At 44.5% G+C, this 20,442-nt stretch overlaps 1 protein-coding gene across 3 annotated transcripts in view; it reads left to right on the forward strand.

The window, feature by feature from the left end:
• LOC139317438 (KAT8 regulatory NSL complex subunit 1-like) overlaps positions 1-20,442 on the forward strand; it is a 58,089-nt gene that overhangs the window by 3,125 nt on the left and 34,522 nt on the right. The gene's annotated exons all lie outside the window — the stretch shown is intronic.

A 20,442-nucleotide genomic window follows, 5' to 3' on the forward strand; every position in this document is an offset into this window, starting at 1 on the left:
GTTGTGAAGGGTGTTTTCTTCACCAGGGAAAGAATTCTTCGGTCATCCACCACACTTGTTTTCCATGGTCTCCCAGGTCTTTTGGTGTTGCTGAGCTCACCGGTGCATTCCTTCTTTTTGAGAATGTTTCAAACAGTTGTTTTGGCCATGCCTAATGTTCTTGCTATCTCTCTGATGGGTTTGTTTTGTTTCTTCAGCCTAATGGTGGCTTGCTTCACTGATAGTGACAGCTCTTTGGATCTCATCTTGAGAGTTGACAGCAACAGATTCCAAATGCAAATAGCACACTTGAAATGAACTCTGGGCCTTTTATCTGCACATTGTAATTGGGGTAATGAGGGAATATCACACACCTGGCCATGGAACAGCTGAGAAGCCAATTGTCCCATTACTTTTGGTCCCTTAACAAGTGGGAGGCACATATACAAACTGCTGTAAGTCCTACACCGTTCACCTGAGTTGGATGTACAAACCCTCAAATTAAAGCTGACAGTCTGCAGTTAACGCACATTGTGTTTGTTTCATTCCAACTCCATTGTGGTGGTGTATAGAGCCAAAGATGTTAGAATTGTGTCGATGTCCCAATATTTATGGACCTGACTGTATGTGTGTGAATGGAGACTGATATGGGTTTGTGTACACGTGTGAATGGAGCCTGACATGGGTGTACATCAGAGGTGGTATTCAGGCGGTTCGAACCAGTTTGCGTGGACTGTTGGCAGAAATTTGGCCAAGGTCGCCTAACCGGTAGCGATGGCTAGCCATGTTCTTCACGCACGTGCATACTATTGCCTTGCAAGTTTACTGGGATGCACATGTGCGAAGAACATGGTGATGGCGGCAGCTTTTTCTGCGACTTCTGGTAGTTTTCAGCAGCCAGCCACAGCCGCAAAGCGGGGCGCCACCGAAAACTCAGGTCAGCTTGCCTTCCAGACTCTGGACCAGCCGCCACGGAAGGTAAGCAGCCCGAAGAAAGAGGCGGGGGGGGGAGGAAGCGGGGCTAGGACTGGGGCCGCTAAAGGAGAGCCAGGTGAAGGGAGGCCAGGTAACCACGCCGGTGGCGAAGCGATCGCCCCCTTCCGCTGCCGCCACCTCTGCCTCTTCCTTCTCTCTGCAAACAGAAGTCGGAGGGAAAAGGCAGTTGCTTCGGCGGGCGTTTATCCGTATTTCCATCCCAAGTCAGGTGGAGCCCTTCCTGTGTGTTTCCCCAAGCCGGCCTGGCCTGCAAGGGAATCGTGCGGGAGATCACCGGCCGGACTAGTGAAAGGGGGGTGGTGGGCGGGCAGCCCTCGGGAGAGCGCTGCACTGGGGTGCTGTGTGCTGTCAGGCCTCCTGCCCATCTCTGCTTCTGCAAGGCAGAAAGAAAGCCATAAAAGTCTTTGCCTGCGCCCTCCTGGGGCCCTGGTCTCGGCGCCAATTTGAGTGCGTCCTCTGCGGACCACTAAGAGCCCAAAGCTGGTGGCACCAAGGCAGCCCACACCACCTCCTGCTTTGGGCTCAGCTGTAAGCTGCATCCAGGAAGCACTCTGGCAGAGAGAACAGGGTGGATAAAAATCAATGATTTTTTTAAAAAATCAAAAAAATCAGTTTTTTTTTATTTAAATCGGATTTTTTTTATTTAAATCGGATTTTTTTAAATAAAATGCTTTTTGAGGAAAATATATTACCATCCAAAGGTTATTCCATCATGAAATAAAGTTTAGTTTTTTAATTATGTAGAATAAGGCTGTATATGTTTAATTTTTTTGGTAAATAAATTCCATTAATCCATTCACAATGTCATGCTCTTCCAGAGGTTTTTGTAAGATTATTGGGCAGTTTCTCTGCCTACAAGATATTATCACAGATGCTTGGTTTACTTTTGCAGTTCTCAAAACTGAATTTGACTCAGCAGAGATCACATGCCTCTTCTTCACAGCAAAAATGTTATAACATGAACAAAGTTGAGAAAAAGACCTTAATCCTATTGTTCTACAAACCTATGAATACAGAATCAACCCCTTCAGTGCTAAGTTTCAAGAAGTTCAGTGAATAGAATAGAAACAATATTTTTCTGATTGTTTGGAGTGGAATAGATCTGCACAAGAAGAAAGTGAAACTAAGTGTGAGGAGGAAGGGGCAAGCAGACAAGCAGTACAAAATGAAAGTGAAACTTTCTGAGCACAATACTGCACAGCCACAGACAGACAAGTCTTTGGATCTTTTTGTGTGTATGACCTGAGGTTTATCACATTCTTTCCTTGGAGGAAAAAGCCTATAATGGCAGCAGGCCGTAAAACAGACCCAGTTTTAATGAAGTTCCTTTACCTATCGGTAAGGCAGGCATGCGTGCAAACTGCAAACACTGCAACAAAGAAATGCAAGGCCTGGTGGCCCGAATGAGGCAACATCATGAGAAGTGCTGTGATGAAGATGACCAAAGAAACACATTTGAACAGGCAGGATCTTCAGGTTGGTAAACATTTTTATTGAATCATATTTCTAAAGACTGCCTTGAACTGTCATGTTTGAGCAAAATTATATTTCTTATTACTGCATGTTACTGTCATTTGGTACAGTTATGAAGAAAAGCAAATATTCCTTTTGGGGCAGTGCTGTGTACAATAAGCAGAAATTGTATAAATAACAACAGCATTGACTTTTTTGTTTAGGGGAATTCATGGATTCTGGAAACTATCCACCTTCAAGATCACCATCCTCCTGTTCTACAGTTTCAGAGTTATCCATCCAGGATAGTGCTTCATTAGCATCATCATCATCAGACACCCACAGCCACATATCACTATCACCTAAAAGAAAGAAAAAACCCTTCCCTCCTGGAACCACCATAGATAAGTTTGTGATAAAAACTAGCAGATTAGAAAAAGAGTTAATTGATGAAAAAATTGCCCAGTTTGTTTATGCAACGAACTCTTCTTTCCGTCTGACTGAGAACCCACATTTCATTAATATGGTTCAGTCACTGAGACCAGGATACAGTCCACCCAGCAGAGCAGATGCAGGGAAACTGCTGGATAAAGTGTATGACAGAGAAATGGAGCAATGTGCAACAGCTCTGGAGGGTAGAATTGTTAACCTAAGTATTGATGGGTGGAGTAATGTCCACAATGATCCTATTGTATGTGCTTGTATAACAACAGAAGAAGGGAAAGTCTTCCTTGCACAAACAATTGATACGTCAGGAAATGCACACACAGCAGAATACTTACAAGAAGTGGCAGTAAAAGCTATAATAACGTGAACAAAAATTCAAATGTCTAGTACGCAGTTTGGTCACAGACAATGCTGCAAATGTATCCAAGATGAGAAGAAATTTAGAAGAGCAGGAAGGGAATACAAAGCTAATAACATATGGTTGCAGTGCTCATTTGCTGCACCTCTTAGCCAAAGACTTAAGTGTTCCAGAAATAAAGACTAATGTTGTTGAAATTGCTAAATACTTCCGTAACAATCATTTTGCTGCAGCAGCTCTGAAAAGGATGGGTGGAACCAAGCTAACGTTCCCACAAGATGTTAGATGGAACTCTGTGGTGAACTGTTTTGAGCAGTATATCAAGAACTGGCCTATTCTGATGACAGTTTGTGAAGAAAATCGAGATAAAATAGATGGCACTGTCACGGCCAAAATCCTCAACATTGGGCTTAAGAGAAATGTTGAACATATGCTGAGCATCCTGAAACCCATCTCTGAAGCTTTAAACAAAATACAGAAAAATAGCTGTTTTATTGCTGATGCTGTTGAAATTTGGAAGGAACTGAGTGAACACTTAAAAACAGAACTACACATGGACAGAATTAAATTACAAGCATAAAAAAAATGAACAGGACAAGTACTGTCTCCAGCTCATTTTTTGGCAAATATTGTCAATATCCAGTATCAGGGTCAAGACTTAAGTGCTGAGGAAGAGGAGTTAGCTATGACATGGGTATCCAGCAATCATCCATCTGTAATGCCAACTATAATAAACTTCAAAGCTAAGGGGGAACCATTCAAGAAATATATGTTTGCTGAAGATATTTTAAAGAAAGTCACACCAGTGAACTGGTGGAAGTCACTTAAGCACTTGGATTTAGAGACTGTTCAAGTAATGATTTCACTTTTAACAGCAGTAGCTGCTTCTGCAGGCGTTGAAAGAATATTCTCTTCCTTTGGACTCATTCATTCTAAATTGAGAAATCGTTTGGGACCCGATAAAGCAGGAAAGCTTGTTTTTCTTTTCCAGATTATGAACAAAGAAGATGAAGATGACGAGTGAGCTACAGAGGAAAAATTTTAAGTTTTTCATGTGTAGGCTGGTCTGACAGTTTAAGTTTCTTAAAATATATATATTTTGTTTAGCCAAATTAGTTAACAAACATGGATGTTTAAGCAAATAACATGCTGTAATGTTATTGTTTCAGTTGAATAAATCTATTTAAATTGTTATTATTAAGGTAATGATTATTTTCTCTTTCCTAAGTACAACAGAAAAGTTGTCCAAATATGAATGATTAACCTATTAAACGGGGAATAAAAAAACTAATATGAAAAGTTGTTATTCTAAAAATCTTCATCTACTTGCATATTAAAGTTATACCAGCAAGAATTAGTCTTTATGTAGAAAACTATGATTTAAATCAAGCCTTACTGACTAGTGATTTAAATCGTGATTTAAATCAGTTTGATTTAAATCAAATCCACCCTGGGAGAGAAGCTGCCGAAGTCAATCCTAGCTAGGAATCTCAAATACGGATGAGAGCGAAAATTGTGTTGTAGCCAGCGGTAGATTAGCCCCCTGCGAACTCCGTCTCTCGAGCCTAGCCGCTCACCAATCGCCAAGTCACCTCGACTCCCAGTGACGGGATGGGGTCCTTCAGGCACTTAGTTTGGCTGCCTGTTTATTAGCTCCAGCCAGTGGCTACAACAGAAACGTTCATTCCTGGCTGTATTTGAGATTCCTAGCTGCAGTTTACTCGTGAGCACAAATGGCCGGGAGAGGCAGGGAGAAAGGCCAGTGGTGCTTACGAGTAAACTGCAGATTAGAGGCAGCCAGCAGATTGCTGGCTTGCTCGCAGGCTGCTTTCCGCCCAGAGCTCGCAGGCGTATCAAGGAGGCCGAACAGCAGCAGGAAGAGCATGGACCTCCTGAACCGGCTGCCAGCAATGCCCTCAGGCATGGAAGGCTTAAGGGAAGTCCCTAAGGAGCCGCGAAGCGCTCGCCGCCCCTCTGACACCCACCAAGCCTCCTCCCACCAGAAGCATTCACAAGCGACAAGAGATGTGTTATTTTTGCGGGATTGCCCCCATCTGGTCTTCAGTACGTGGCTTGTCGGCCTCCGGACGTCAGATTCCCACCACCCAGCACCAGTTCAGAGGTTCCACATGTGAATGGAGCCAGACCTGGTTGTGCACATGTGTGAATGGAGTTTTGGTTTGCTGCACCCGTGCGAATGGACCCTCACCTGGTGTGTGCATGTGGGAATAGGGCCTGAGCTGGATCCACACGTGTGAATGCAACCTGGGTGTGCACTCGTGCAAATGGGGCATCAGTTGAGTACATGTGTGAATGCAACCTGACCCGGGTGTCTACACGTGTGAATGCAGCCTAACGTGGGGTGAGGGTCTTGTCAGGGTTGGGCAGGGATCCTCTCTCCGATCTTGAACTCTTTCAGTTGAATTTCTGCCTTGCTCTGAGACCTCCGCTTGCCCAATCTGCTCACTTGGACTCGCTTAGCCTTCTTTGCCAAAGAAACCGACACGTGGCCCTGTTTGCGGGACAGGGGAAGGGGTGTCTTTGGGGGGGGCAACGAGACTGACCTGAGAAGTGCCCATGTGAACGGAGAGTGGGGTGGGGCACTGATGGCGTTCCCTAGTTGGGTCATGAGAGCACCAAGGATCCCACAGTCCTTCTTCCACCACCACCTCTTCTTCCTCCTCCTCTTCCTCCTCCTCCTCGTTTCCACACCCCTTCTCCCTTCTAACAGTGATGATGTTCCCTAGTTAGGTCCTGAAATGTCTGCAAGAAAACCACCTAGCTCAGAGAGCTCCAAGGACCCCACAGTCTTTTCCTCCTCATTTCCACAAAAAACCCTCCCTTTTATATATCTGTCATATTCTTCTCATATTCTTATACGTCCATAATTATCTTATAAGAACCTCCTTTTTATTATTACTACCACCTATGTATAAAATATCTAGATATATAAAATTGAAATATTGATGGAAATTAGAATATAAGAGAAATTAAGCATGTTAAAAGAGATTTTTAAATATATACAAAGTTACGTTTTAAGCAAGAACCATGTCTCAATGTTAAATTGTCATAAAAAAGGATAATGATAAATATGATTAACTGAAATAAGCAATGTAGATGGATGGAAACAACAAAAAAGAGGAGGATGCTGGGATTAATAACCAAGCTAACTATGATTATGCTGTGTTTAACAGCCAAGAAACAAAAATGATTATGTTGGGTAGGACAACAAAATAATGAGGATTTTGCTGGGAGTAACAGCAAAATGAAATGATTATGTTGGGTTTAACAACAAAGACAAAGAGAAAGATGTTAGGTTTAATAGTAAAAATCAAATGACTCTGCTGGGATTAACAGCCAAAAATAAAAATTATTATGCTGGGTAGGACAGCAAAAATAGGGACGAGTATGTTGAGATTAACAGTAAAAATGAAATGTATAAATTGGATTTAACAACAGAAATAAAGACGATAATGCTGAGTTCAACAGTAAAATAAAATTATGTTGGAATTAACAGCCAAAAAATAAAAATGATTATGTTGGGAACAGTAAAAATGAAATGATTGTGTTAGGATTAATAGTAAAGTAATGAAGGTGATTATATTGGGAGTAATAGTTAAAATATTTTTTAAATGTTTACAATAACTAATGATTTATAATGTTAAAATATATCTAAGCAAAAAGGAAGAGAAAAATGGAATGGTATTTGGTTAGGATCTAAGATTTAAGTAACGGGTTTTTGGGATAATGGCATAGTTAAATTGATAGAATTTAGGGAAATAACTCAGTAAAATATTAAGTTGTGTTAATTGGAAGTTAAGATTTGTTAGTGATTTGTACTAATTTGTGACCGGATCAATGCTTCGTTTTGGAAAAGATGTGTTTTATGTTTCTGTTTTAAAAAAATAAAAAAAAAACTTTTCAAAAAAAAAACCCTTTTAGCCCTGATGACGTTCCCTAGTTGGGTCCTGAAACGTCTGAAAGAAAAAATTCCAGCTCAGGACCCCCTCATTTCAACCCTGAGCTTCAGAGACTCTCCTTGATTACTCTTAGCCTGGCGTACAATAATCCTGAGCGAGAAGGACCCGGATATCCTCCTTGAGCTTTGCAACTTGGAGGAAAAACAGAATTAAAAATTCACTTTCCACCTTCCCTCTGTTGTAGCCTTGGCATCTATCCACCAATGGATCCTTTATATACTTTGATATATTTTGGGGAATTGTTCTTAAGTACAAACAGTCCAGAAACTGCTCGGACGTGGGTAGGTGGGGAATTGAGTCACTGCAGGAAGTCCCCAACTTACAACTGTCCCTTTATTTATTTATTTTTAGATAATTTTTATTCAACATTTACATCTTTAACATTCTTGTTACATTTTTACAGCTTTCCGATACCGGCATCTGTAATAATATCTATAACCAACTATATACACATACATTTTATGTATTACTAATTTCTATATTCACTACAATTTATACCTATCTATTACACAATCTTCTCTTACATTTATACATTTATACATTAATTTTGGATTGTTTCTCCAACCAGTTATACCATCTATTCCATGTCTCATAATAAATCGTTTCCTCTTGGTCTTTTAATTCCATTGTTAATTTATCTGCTTCTGCACATTCTAGCACCTTTTTTATGATCATTGTATTTGATGGAGCAAATCTTTTGTTTCCAATTTTGTGCAAATGAAATTCTGGCGGCTGTAATTATGTGCAGTATAAGGTAATAAATTTCTTTCCTAATCATCTCTCTTATAATTGCCAATAAAAATAGTTCGGGTTTCATAGCAATTTTTCCCCCTGTCATTTCCTCTAACTATTTTTGGATTTTTAACCAATATGCCTTTGCTTTGGGCATGTCCACCACATGTGGAAATATGTCCCATGTTGATGATTGCATTTCCAGCAATTTGGTGCATTTTTTTGGGATATCTTGGCCAATCTCGGCGGGGGTAAATGCCACCTATAAAACATTTTGTAAATATTTTATAGGCGGTCGACAACGTCATTTTATAATTTGTTCCCCATACTTTTTCCCAATACTATAATTCAATATGATACCCAAAGTTTTTTGCCCAAATTATCATAGTTTCCTTTACCGTTTCCTCCTCCATTTTGAATTGAAGGAGGCATTTATATATTTTAGTAATTATTTTCTCATCGGTCCCAGTTAATATTTTGTTCATTTCTTGTTGGTCAGTTTGAAATCCATATGCTTCTAAATCTTTTTTATATTTTTTTTGTATTTGTAAATAGGGCCACCAATTTTAATTCCTTCATCCAATAATTTTTGTCTAGATTTCAAATTCCCTAATCCATCTAACAGTTCCTTATATGTTACTATTTTGTTAAGATCAATTAAATTAGGGTAGACCAAGGCTTCCATTGTCGACACCCATCTTGGGATTTTTTGATAAAAGTTCCTTTTAATTTTCATCCAAGTTTCTAATAGTACTTCCCTCACTTGATGCCTCTGGAAATACTTGTGGGCTTTGTCTTTTCCATCCCAAATAAAGGCATGCCAACCTTTCTGCAAGTCATGGCCCTCAATTGTTAAAATTCTTCCATTCTTTAGATTTATCCATTCCCTGAGCCATGACATTACTGCTGCCTGATGGTACAGTTCCCAGTCTGGAAGGCCAAAGCCACCCTTCTGGCATCTTGTAACATTTTAATTTTAATTCTTGGCTTTTTTCCCTAGCCATATGAATTTACTAATAATTGTATTCGATTTGTCAAAAAAGGTTTTCCCCAATTTTATAGGTACTGTTTGGAACAAATATAAAATTTTAGGTAAGATATTCATCTTTATCGTGGCGATTCTCCCAATCAAAGAAATTTGTAGTTTTGCCCAATTTTCTAAAACTTTTTGAATTCGTTGCAATAATTTTGAGTAGTTGTCTTCCTTTATTGAAGATGTTCTTGCCATGAGCCAAATGCCCAGGTACTTTGCTTTTTTGACAATTTGAATTCCTAGTTTTTCCTCTAATTTTTTGTTTTGGCCTTGCGTGAGATTCTTGGTAATTATCTTTGTTTTGTTTTTATTTATTTTCAGGCCTGCTACTATTCCAAATTTCTCTATTTGTAGTAGGAGTGTTGTTTCCAAAGGATCCTCTAATATAGATGTCATGTTGTCTGCAAAGGCCTGTGTTTTGTATTCTTCTCTTTTAATTTTTAACCCTTTTATTTCCTTATTTCCCCTTACCTGTGCCAATAATATTTCCAATGAAAGGATGAAAGGAGGGGGGACAATGGACAGCCTTGTCTAACCCCTTTGTTTATATCGACTTTTTCTGTAAGATCTCTATTGACCATAATTTTTGCTACAACTGTCCCTTTAGTGACCATTCAAAGTTACAATGCCGACAAAGGGACTTGGGACCGTTTTCACGCCTACGACCGTTGCTGCTTCCCCGTGGTCATGTAATTAAAATTCAGGCACTTGGCCACTGGCGTGTACTTACAACAGTTGCCATGTCCCGAGGTCAATTCATCATCCCCTTCTGGCATGCAAAATCACTTAATGACCGGGGCAAAGAAAGTCATAAGATGGGACAAGGCTGGCTGAACACTCTGGCTTCGCCGCAGAAATGTCTGGTTGAATTGTGGTTGTAAGCCGAGGACTATCTGGGGGAGGGAGTGTTTTTCCCAGCATGCCACTGGAATCTGGCTTCCTCTAACTTCATAGTGTGTGTGGGGGGGGGGGGTTTGTGTTTCTGCAGCCTGAAATGGCAAAGAACAGCCCTCTGAGAAATTATAGGTAGTCCTCGAGTTACGACGCCAATGGAGCCCTGAGTTTCTGTCACTGAACAAGACGTTTAAGTGAGTTTTGCTCCGTGTGATGAACTTCCTTGCCCCCGTCATTAAGCGAATCGCACTTGGATGGCTGCGCAGTTGTGTGAAGCACATCCGGCTTCTCTGTTGACTTTTGTGTGTCGCAAAAGAGGGAATTGTGAGCCCGGGAACGCCGCAACCATCGTAAATACGACTCTTGAATTTAGGTCACGTGACCGCAGAGATGCAAGTGTGAAAAACGGTTGTGAGTTCCTTGTTTCTGTGCCGTTGGATCTTTGAATGGTCACTAAATGAATGGCTGCAAGTCGAGGACTACCTCGGAAGAATGTCGTACCACCTCCTCTAGAACCCGGATCCCTTTCCTTGTACATTTATGGGTTCAGTTTTTTGCCATTCTCTGAAGCTGGTTCCTCTCACTATCACTTAAATTCAAGTAAAGGGTCACATCGCTTACTTATGCCGAGCCCGGCAGTCCCTATTGCTGTTATTAACTGAATCACACTGGTTGTTAAGTGAGGCCCCACCTCGATCCAAGCCATTCCTACCCAGCTCCTAACAAGTGAAGGGTTTCCTATTCTTGAACAGCCCTGCCCATCTATCTCTCCCCTCCCCTCCATCTTTTGCCTTTTTCACCAACCTGCACAGTGACCACGACTCAAACGTTGTGGCAGTACGGTACTAGGACTGAATCATACCTGGTCCTCGACTTATGACCACAGTTGAGCCCAAAACTTCCAGGGCTAAGTGTTTGTGAGTACCTTTCTTGCCAGTTGTTCAATGAATCCCTGTAGTTAAATTAGTTGCATGGTTGTTAAGTGAATCCGGCTTCCCCCCAATTGACTTTGCTTCTCAGTGGGTCGCAAAAGGGGATCATGTGACCCTGGGATGCTGCAACCCTCATTATAGACCATTTGATTGCGTGTGTGTGTACTTGTGTTTCTGTAACCTGAAATGGCAAAGAACAGCCCTCAGTGAGCCGTTACAGGTCATCCTCGAATTACGACCAGAATTGAGCCCCCAAATTTTCTGTTGCTAAGTGAAATACATGTGGAGGGAGTTTTGCCCTGTTTTACGACTTTCCTTACCATGGTGGTTAAGTGAATCGCAGTTGGTAAATCAGTTGCATGGTTTTTAAGCGAAATTGGCTTTCCCCCCTTGACTTTGCTCATTGGAAGGTTGTCAAAGGGGAATCCTGTAACCCCTGGATACCACAACCATTGTAAATACGAGTCGGTGGCCAAGTGTCTGAATTTTGATCATGTCGTAAATACGAGTCAGTGGCCAAGTGTCTGAATTTTGATCATGTCATAAATATGAATTGGCCAAGCGTCTGAATTTGGATCACATGATTGCAGGGATGCTTACGTAGGTTGTAAGTGCGAGTGACAGTCCTAAGTCCCTTTTTTCCCAGGCCGTTGTAACTTTGAATGGTCGGTAAATGAACTGTTGTGTAAGTCAGGGACTACCCCATATTACATGCCGGTTGCTTAAGTGGGACGCTTCAATCGTCATAAAGACATGCCAACAAGCGGAAGGTTGGCAGTTCAAAACCCGAGCTCTCCGCAAAAGGGTGAGCTCTCGTCTCTGGCTCCAGCTCCTGCCCACCCAGCCATTCGAAAGCATGAAAATTTTTATTTATTTATTTTAGAAAATTTAGAAAAGTCGCCCATGGGGACTAAAGGCAGCTTATTTGAATATAAAAATGTTATATAAAAAAATAATAAAATAAAATAATAAATGAATAAAACAGTAGCCCCCACCCTACAAAAGGCTAGTAGATAAACAGGTTCCACTTCAGTGGGAAGGTGGCCAACATGGCATATAATCCATGTTATCTAGAGTCATGTTGGCCAGATGACCACCGAAGCGTCTTCGGACAATCCTGCCTTCCTCGGCCGAGAAACCAAGATAAATATCATGTTCTAGAATCGGACACAATTTATCTTTAGACCAGCGTCTGAATTTTGATCGTGTGACCATGGGGATACCACACCGGTTGTGTAAACAGTGGTTAAGCTTAGGGTTTGTTTAGTGTCGTCAAAACTTCACAGGGTGGTTAAGTGTGGACTATCTGAACTTGAGGGCTGGTCTGAACGGTGGGCTCCTTGGTGCTCTCTGAGCTGGGTGGTTTTCTTGCAGACGTTTCATGACCCAACTAGGGAACATTATCAGTGCTGGAAGGGAGGAGGGTGTGCAGAGCGGAGGAGGAAGAGGAGAATGATGACTGTGGGGCCTTGATGCCAGAGCTTGATTATATTCTTGCAGACATTTTATGACGCAGCAAAGTAACATCTTCAGTGCTATAGAAGGGTGTGGGATTTGGGGAAAGGAGGAGAATGGTGTCCTTGGTGCTCTCTGAGCTTGATGGTTTTCTTGCAGATATTTCATGACCCAACTAGGTAACAGCATCAGTGCTACAAGGGAGGTAGGATTGTGGAGTGGAGGAGGAGGAATGTGAAGTCTTTCATGCTCTCTGAGCTGGGTGCTTTTTTGCAGACCTTTCAGGACCCAACTAGGTAATATCTTCAGTGTTAGAACAGGGTGTAGTTTGTGGGAAGAGGAGGAGGAGTCCTGGGTGCTCTCTAAGCTTGGCTTTTTTGATGCAGACCTTTCATGACCCTACTAGGGAACATCATCAGTGCTAGCAGGCAGTGGTGTTTGCATAGAGGAGGAGAACTGTGAGGTCCTTGCTGCTCTCTTAGCTTGGCTGGTTTTTTCCTTTTTGCAAACCTTTTATGACTCGAGTAGGCAACATCCTCAGTGCTTGTACTTCATGGGTGAGGCAGCCTAAAATATAATTGCCTTTTTAAAAAATCCTAATTATATCACCCTTCAATTCCCACTCAGTTTATAGCTACAATTCCTGTATTCCCCCACCCCCATCAGTCTGTCTAAACCACACCTTTCGATGCAAACTTACAATCTTTCCTTTCCTTGCGACCAGACTTCTCTGAAATACTGCCCTGCAGCCCAGTCTCTGAAGGGAGGGGATCATGCTCTGCTTCAGTATGTCACAGTACATGTTGGCATTAATTGTTCCCTCAATGAACTGTAGCTCCCCAGTGCCGGCAGCACTCATGCAGCCCCAGACCATGACATTCCCACCACCACTTGTCTTTGTACTCCTCCCCTGGTTGCTGCCACACACTCTTGACACCATCTGAACCAAATAAGTTTATCTTGGTCTCATCGGACCACAGGACATGGTTCCAGAAATCCATGTCCTTAGTCTGCTTGTCTGCAGCAAACCATTTGAGGGCTTGCTTGTGCATCATCTTTAGAAGAGGTTTTCTTCTGGGACGACAGCCCTGCAGACCAATTTGGTGCGACGTATGGTCTGAGCACCGACAGGCTGACCCCCCACCCCTTCAACTTCTGCAGCAATGCTGGCAGCACTCATACGTCTATTTCCCAAAGCCAATCTCGATATGATGCTGAGCACGGGCACTCAACTTCTTTGGTCGACCATGGCGAGGCCTGTTCTGAGTGGAACCTGTCCTGTTAAACAGCTGTATGGTCTTGGCCACCGTGCTGTAGCTCAGTTTCAGGGTCTTGGCCAGCGGTTCTCAACCTGGGGGTTGCGACCCCTTTGGGGGTTGAACGGCCATTTCACAGGGGTCGCCAAAGCCCTCTCTCAACCCCCCCACGCCTTCACTCACCCTCACCCTCTGCCTCTGTTGGAGGGCTGCGTATCCCAGCGTGCAACGCGGTGCCCCACGCTTTAGCAAAGAGAGCGGAGAGAGGTTGCGTGCGTGTGGGTGTGCGTGCACGTGACTAGAAAAGTTTCTAGTGCAGGAAAAGTCCTGGGGAGTTTAGGGACTCCCTGCTGCTGCTGCCGCCGCCGATACCTGCAGCTGCAAGAGCCCAACAGAAAAAGTTTGGGTGAATGAGTTCAGGGATTCCCTGCCGCCACCGCACCGCCAATGCCTGCAGTGGCAAAAGCTGCACCGAAAATCTTTTGGTGAGTGAGTTCAGGGATTCCCTGCTGCCACCATGCCGCCGATGCCTGCAGCAGTGAAAGCCGCACCGAAAATCTTTTGGTGAGTGAGTTCAGGGATTCCCTGCTGCCGCTGCACCGCCAATGCCTGCAGCGGCAAAAGCTGCGCAGGAGAAGTTTCGGGGAGTGCCCCCTGAAGCTCCCGTTTCAATCCCTGCCTCTGCCTGCCACAGCCTGAAGCTCCTGTTTTGGGTGCAGGAGAGAAAGCAGGAAAGGAAGGGAGAGAGAGAGAGAGAAAGAGCGAAAGAGGAAGGGAAAGAGAGAAAACAGGACAGGACAGGATTATGGGTAGGTTGGGGTCTTCCACATGTTTACTGGACCCTTGTCCCTCCTGGCTTGTTTCGGCAGCCCGGGAGGTGACTGGAGACTGGATCCAGGCTATTGTCAACGCTTCACTAAAGGAAGGGGTCTTTCCCACTGCGCTTAAAGAGGCGGTGGTTCGACCCCTCCTTAAGAAGCCTAACCTGGATCCTGACGTACTTAACAACTACCGTCCAGTCTCCAACCTTCGCTTTTTAGCTAAGGTTGTTGAGTCCGTGGTGGCACAGCAATTCCCTCAATTCCTGGAGGAAACTGACTACCTGGATCCTTACCAATCTGGTTTCAGGCGTGGCCACAGCACGGAAACGGCATTGGTCGCCCTAGTAAATGATCTCTGGCGGGCCAGGGATGGGGGTTGCTCCTCCATCCTGGTCCTTCTTGACCTCTCAGCGGCATTCGATACCATCGACCATGGTATCCTGCTGCAGCGGCTCAGGGGGATAGGGTTAGGAGGCACTGTTTTACAGTGGTTCTCCTCCTATCTCTCGGGCCGTCTACAGTCTGTTTGGGCGGGGGGTCAGGGATCCTCCCAGAGGCCTCTCACTTGTGGGGTGCCTCAGGGATCGGTTCTCTCCCCTCTGCTCTTTAATATCTATATGAAACCGCTGGGTGAGATCATCCGTGGTTTTGGGGTGAGGTATCATCAATATGCTGATGATACCCAGCTTTACATCTCCACCCCTGACCACCCTAGGGATGCCCTTTCCGTGATGTCCCACTGCCTGGAAGCGGTGCGGGTTTGGATGGGGAGGAACAGGCTTAGACTCAACCCTTCCAAGACTGAGTGGCTGTGGATGCCGGCATCCCGGGATCTGGAGGTTCCATCCTTAATGATCGGAGGTGAAACCCTTGCTCCCTCCGACAGGGTCCGCAACTTGGGTGTCCTCCTGGATTCTCGGCTGTCTTTAGATGACCATCTGACGGCCGTAACCAGGGGGGCCTTCGCACAGGTCCGTCTTGTGCGCCAGTTGCGCCCGTTCCTAGACCGGGATGCCCTCGCCACGGTCACTCACGCCCTTGTTACCTCTAGGTTGGACTACTGTAACACCCTCTACATGGGGCTGCCCTTGGGATGTGTCCGGAGGCTTCAGCTAGTCCAAAGTGCAGCCGCGCGGGTAGTTACGGGGGCGTCTAGATACTCCCGTGTAACACCTCTCCTGCGTGAGCTGCACTGGCTACCGGTGGCACTCCGGATACATTTCAAGGTGCTGGTGCTTACCTATAAAGCCCTTCATGGCTTAGGCCCGGGGTACTTGCAGGACCATCTCCAGCCGTTCTCCCATCGTCCTGTGCGCTCTCACAGAGTCGGCCTCCTCAGGGTGCCGTCGGCCAAACAATGTCGGCTGACGACCCCCAGGGGGAGGGCGTTCTCTGTGGGAGCCCCGACCCTCTGGAATGGATTGCCCACTGAGCTCAGGACAGCCCCCGACCTTCTTTCCTTCCGTCGCGAGCTGAAGACGTGGCTCTTCCGCCAATTAAACTGATCCGGTTGGGGGTACACTGGTATAATTTTAAATCGTTTTTAATTGGGTTACTGATTTTAATTTGGTATTGTATTGTGATTTGTATTGAAGTTGTCATTGTGTAAGCCGCCTTGAGTCCCTAGGGAGAAAGGCGGCATATAAATCGCAATAAATAAATAAATAAATAAATAAAAAGGAAAGAATGAAAGAAAAAGAAAAAAAGAGAAAGAGAGAGAGGAAGGGAGAGAAAGTCCTTGATTTATGACCAGAATTGAGCCCAACATTTTGGTTGCTAAGCAAGAGCATTGTTAAGTGAGTTTCACATTGTACTCAATCCATGATCTCTCCTGGTTCTAACAGTCATGTGCAAGTTAAGGAAGAACTATGCCATGTATCAACTTTTGCATTATTAAAGCTATTGTTAAATATTATTTTCCTTAGCAAACCATCCCATGACAATGGAACATGTAGAGAAGAAAGTTAAGAAAAGAAAATATAGTGAGGATTTTTTACAGTATGGGTTTACCTCAATAATTACAGCAGGAATTGAGAAACTGCAATGTGTTATTTGTTGTGAAGTTCTATCAGCCGAATCTATGAAGCCAAACAAAATAAAACGCCATTTTGATAGCAAGCATCCGAGCTTTGCCGGCAAGGATATCAACTATTTTAGAAGCAAAGCTGAAGGACTCAAGAAAGCTAGACTTGACACTGGTGGCAAGTACTACAAACAAAACGTAGCAGCTGTTGAAGCTTCATGTTTGGTGGCACACAGAATCGCCAGAGCTATGAAACCTCACACCATTGCTGAGGATTTACTGTTGCCAGCGGCCAAAGACATTGTTCAAGTTATGATCGGAGATTAATTTGTTAAGAAATTGAGTCCAATTTCCTTATCTAACGACACTGTCCGCAGAAGAATAGATGACATGTCTGTGTTGTGGCCCCGCCCTCTGAGCCTGTCCCATCGGAGGAAGAAAGCTCCGAGCATGAGGAAGAGGAGTCAGCCAGGCCTCCCTCTCCAGGCCCCTCCCCTCTGGCACTGTCTCAGGTGCCGGCCGAGGGAGAGGAGATTAGCAGGGAGACAGGTGGCTCGGATGAGAGCAGAGGAGAAACATCATTCCTGGACGCACGCCTCCGAAGGCGTGATAAACGATTGCAGCAGCTCAGGAGGCGTGCTAGGGATTAGAACTGAGTCACTGGACCACACCCCAGAGACTATATAATAGAGGGTGGTGGCCAGTGATCCCTGTGACGAACAAAGCAAACCTTGGATAGTCACTAAAGCCTCGTCCGGAACTGCTGAGAGAAATATTATTCTGATTGGACTTTTTGTACGCTAAGTATCTTATCTTTCTGTTTTGTGGAAATAAACGCATTTGGCAGACGGTGTGTAAATCGCTGCCAAGTTGGAGATAAGACCTGGGTGTGTGCCAAAGTGTTTCCTTAACCCTTGGCTGGCTGTGTTTGTGTGTGTGTGTGGACGGGAACAGATCAGTCTGCTGATATTCTTGATCAGGTAATCCAGGAAATTAAATCTGCTCCACTTCCAATATTTAGTATCCAGCTTGATGAATCTACAGACGTTGCAAACTGTTCACAGTTACTGGTTTGCGTGAGGTATATTAATGATGGCAACTTTAAAGATGAGTTTCTTTTTTGCAAACCTCTTGAAACGACAACTACTGCACGTGATGTATTTGACACAGTTGGTTCATTTCTGAAAGAGCATAAGATCTCTTGGGAAAAAGTTTGTGGTGTTTGCACAGATGGTGCTCCAGCTATGCTAGGATGTTGATCTGGATTTCAACGTTTGGTACTGAATGAGTCACCAAAAGTCATCAGAACTCACTGTATGATTCATCGGCAAATATTAGCAACGAAGACGCTGCCACAAGAGTTACAAGAAGTAATGAAAAGTGTCATAAGTTCTGTCAATTTTGTAAAGGCGAGCTCTTTAAACAGTTGGCTTTTTTCGCAACTGTGCAACGAGTTGGATGCGCCGAACAATGCTCTGCTATTTCACACTGAAGTGAGATGGTTGTCGAGAGGAAAAGTTTTAAAAAGTGTTTTTGAGCTTCGTGATGAACTCAAAATGTTTTTTAATCAGAAAGCAAGACCACAGTTCGAAGCACTTTTCAGCGATAAAAGTGAACTGCAGAAAATAGCTTGCTTGGTTGATATCTTTGCCATCTTGAATGAATTAAATTTATCACTGCAAGGACCAGATACAACATGCCTCGATTTGTCTGAAAAGATCCGAGCATTCCAAATGAAACTTCAGCTTTGGCAAAAAAAAATTGGATGAAAATAAAATTTACATGTTGCCTACCTTATCTGCTTTCTTTGAGGAACATGACATTGAACCAGACAAAAAGATTACAATGATAATTTCTGTGAAAAAACACTTGCACATGCTTGAAGACGAAGTTTCATCGTACTTTCCAAATCTACCTGACACCCCATTTGCACTTGCCAGAAGCCCATTCACAGTCAAAGTTGAAGATGTTCATGAGACAGCACAAGAGGAGTTCATTGAACTTTATTAACAACGATGCAGCGAGAATTGATTTCGCTACAATGCCAGTTACAAAATTCTGGATCAAGTGTTTGCAGTCATATCCTGTTCTGTCTGAGACTGTGTTGCACCTTCTTCCATTTCCAACAACATATCTTTGCGAAATAGGGTTTTCTAGCTTGTTGGTTATCAAGTCTAAATACAGAAGTAGACTTGTGGAAGATGATCTTCGTTGTGCTCTTGCAAAGACTGCCCCGAGAATTTCTGATCTGGTGAGAAAGAAGCAATCTCAACCTTCGCACTGACGTTGGCTTTTTATGCATACTGTTACAAAATGTACCAATGTAGTTTACTGTTGTTGTATTAAAACTGTTATCCATACTACACCATGCTTCAAGACAAAATTTCATTTATTTGTAATTAGAAATAAATATTTCACAATATATAATTACATATTGTTTTTGTGATTAATCACTATGCTTTAATTATGTTCAATTTGTAACAATAAAAATACATCCAGCATATCAGATATTTACATTACGATTCATAACAGTAGCAAAATTACAGTTATGAAGTAGCAATGAAAATAATTTTATGGTTGGGGGTCACCACAACATGAGGAAGTGTATTAAAGGGTCGCGGCATTAGGAAGGTTGAGAACCACTGGTCTTGGCAATCTTCTTATAGCCTAGACCAGTGATGGCTAACCTTTTTGGTGTTGCGTGCCAAAAGCAAGGGGAGTGTGGGGGGTGTCGCGTGCACGTGTGCCCACACCCATAATGCAATGCACCCCCTGTGCGCCCCGCCCCCGTGCATGCGCCTACACCACCCCAGCGCATGCGCGCACGACCACCCCCCCACCCCTACCCTGTTTTGGTGCTAGCAGGCCTCCCTGAAGCCTCTTGGGACCAAAAACGGGGATGGCTTTGGCTCTCTCCTAACGGGAGAAGATCAGCACCCAACCTTGAAGTGGTGAGCCGCTCTGGATCCTCATTCCCCAAACAAGTTTGTCCCACTCAATGGGGGGGGGAGGCCGAAAAGAGGGAGCCAAAGCCATCCCCAAGCTATTACAGTAAAATATTTCAAGCACTATGAATCACATGCTCTCTTCAGCTACTTGGGAAAGGGATTGGGAGTTCTCCCTCCCATTCCATTGGAGGAGACGGGCAACCTCTCAGCCGCTGCCAGGTTAGGATAACTCCCTAAAAAGCCCGCTTGCCTCTTCTTCCCAACCCCGAGTGGGAATCTCCGAGAAAGGGACCAGGAAGGTGGCGGCGCTTGGTCGCGGCGTTTGCAAGCTGCCTGAACTTGAGCCGTCCACCTGGTGACGTAGGTCCAGAGAAGAGAAAGAAGCGGGAGGCTGTTTTCTGGAAAGAGGGGAGGGGGACAACGGCAATTGCTCCGCCCCTTTCTCCATGCCACCTTTTCCCTTCCTGGGTGCACATGCGCCTCCTAAGTGCCTTTGGCTTGAAAAATTGCAACAGGCAAGATCTCTCCGAGATGGTTAATTAATATTGAGCTCCACCGGCTGCTTCCGGGTGCTTTTTGCCTGTGCTGCTGCCTCCTCCCCCTGCCAGCTTCACCGTAAATCTCGGGGTTTGCCTTATGGGGGGAGAAAGGTCCTGGGGGAGGGAAATGTCTGTGGTGCCAGTGACTGCAGCCACGCTCCGGAGAAGCCCCGTTGGAGCCAGTCAGGCAATTTCTGGCATGGTCTGCGCCGCTGGGGCGCAGGGCTTGCCTACATAACTTTGCCGGCAAAGAGGCAGCGGCAGAAGGCTGTTTGTGCCAGCAAAGAGTCAGTGGCGGCGGCAAAGTTATGTAGGCAAGCCCCGGCCCCACGGGGCTGCAAAGCTGAGCGTCTGGCATCCCGCTTCTATTGCACCGGCCACCGCCTTGCACACAACTGATCGGCACTCCAACAGGGCTTCTCTGGAGCGTGGCTGCAGTCACTGGCACCATGGACGTCCCCCTCAACCAGGACCTTCCCACCCCCAGGGCAAACCCTGAGATTTACAGTGAGGCTGGCAGGGGGAGGAGCAGGAGGAGCCGCTGCTTCCTCTGCAAAGAGCATCCCCCTCTTTCTCCCCACCCAACCCCATAAGGCA

The sequence above is a fragment of the Pituophis catenifer genome, unplaced genomic scaffold (assembly GCF_029215685.1).
Source record: "Pituophis catenifer annectens isolate HBS135680 unplaced genomic scaffold, rPitCat1.0.hap2 SCAF_5, whole genome shotgun sequence".
Lineage (NCBI taxonomy): Eukaryota > Metazoa > Chordata > Lepidosauria > Squamata > Colubridae > Pituophis > Pituophis catenifer.